This window comes from Alexandromys fortis, unplaced genomic scaffold (genome assembly GCF_014885135.2).
Source record: "Alexandromys fortis isolate MF-2015 unplaced genomic scaffold, M_Fortis_MF-2015_v1.1 scaffold_28, whole genome shotgun sequence".
NCBI lineage: Eukaryota > Metazoa > Chordata > Mammalia > Rodentia > Cricetidae > Alexandromys > Alexandromys fortis.
In genome coordinates this window covers 6,387,796-6,389,291 of record NW_026067901.1, presented here as the reverse complement: position 1 = coordinate 6,389,291, position 1,496 = coordinate 6,387,796, and the positions used below count along the sequence as shown (strand labels likewise).

Here is a 1,496-nt window from a genome sequence, read left to right as displayed (position 1 = left end):
TTAATCCCAGCACTCGGATGGCAGAGGCAGGAGGATCTTTGTGAGTTGGAGGCCAGCCTGGTCCACAAGAGCTAGTTCCAGGACAGGAACCAAAAGCTACGGAGAAACTCTGTCTTGAAAATCAAAAAAAAAAAAAAAAAAACCTCAGTGCTCGTAAACGTCTTTTTAGGTTTGTAATGTTTGAGAAGCGGTAGTGACCTTAGTGTTTCCTCCAGACCTTGTTAATGTCATGGCCAAGCCCAGGAAGGATAGGTGTCCTAGAGCCCAGCCTTGCAGGTAGGGGTAGGAGGGGACCAGGGTGGAGACCAGCCACATTGGAGGTGACCCGGAATCTGCTGCAATGCTGAGGCACCAGTCACAGGAGAGGCTCTGACTTCGACTCTTGGGGCTAGCTGGTGAAGGCAATCGAAGAGTAACAGATATTAGCAAGACACCTACAGGAGGAGGCCCAAGCTCAACATAATAATTCTTAATTCAAAGAAGAGCAAGAGAAAACCATAAGCAATCGCTACATCTTTAGAATTGTGAAGCACAGCATTACAGTCTACACAGTCCCAAGAAGAACCTAGACTGGAGGACCTGAAGAAGCTAAAATCAATCCTGAAGAATATCCTTACATATAATAAAGAATTCCCATTTGATATTCAGCCTATCCCATTAAGAAGAAATTTGAAATCTGAAGGAGATGAAGAAGATGGTGCTGGAACAGGCCCTCCTGATTCTTTTTCTGCCAGAGTTCCTGGTACTTTGTTGTCACTATTGCAGTCAGAACCAGGGATGACATTACTCACCATCAGAATTGAGAAAATCGGTCTGAATGATGCTGGGCAGTACACCAATCCTTACATTACAGTCAGCGTGAAGGATTTGAATGGCATAGATTTAACTCCTGTACAAGATACTCCCATGGCTTCAAGAAACGAAGATACATATGTTCATTTTAATGTGGACACTGAGTTCTTTCAGCTGGCTGACACATGGAGATCCTGTAAATCTTATCAGACTGAGGAATGCCCTCTACAAAAGGCAGTCACAGCCTCCTCTCTGCCCCTGCCTTTGGATCATAGGACTGACATCACAGCGCTGCACAGACATAGTCCACCCAATCTAGATGTGCCCAGCAATATTTATCTCTCTTCATCTGGAACATAAGCCAAGGCATCTCATAAGACTGTTGTTATATAAATATAAATTCATCTTTCTTCCTCATTTTTTTTTGTCTCCCTCTGTCCTCTTTCACCTTACACAGTTACCAGAGGCCAGCATATTCCTGCTGTCCATCCATTTGATACCCCTTTTCTATAGCGTGGTCATTACTGCCAGTATCTATTTGCCTCTGCTTCTCATTCATACTGCTCCATTTTCCTGGCTCCTTCTTATGTGAGACAAAAAGAGCAAATTGGTGATATACGACAATGGCTGCAACCTTGGCTATCATCATCTTTCCAAGATCACCATTCTTTTGTTTTTCTTTCTCTGCTCATCAGACATAAAGC

The 1,496-nt window shown here is 43.6% G+C and overlaps 1 pseudogene; it reads left to right on the top strand.

Moving 5' to 3' along the window:
• Positions 1-224: 224 nt before the first annotated feature.
• On the top strand, positions 225-1,152 carry LOC126494128 (axin interactor, dorsalization-associated protein-like; annotated as a pseudogene).
• The last annotated feature ends 344 nt before the right edge of the window (positions 1,153-1,496 follow it).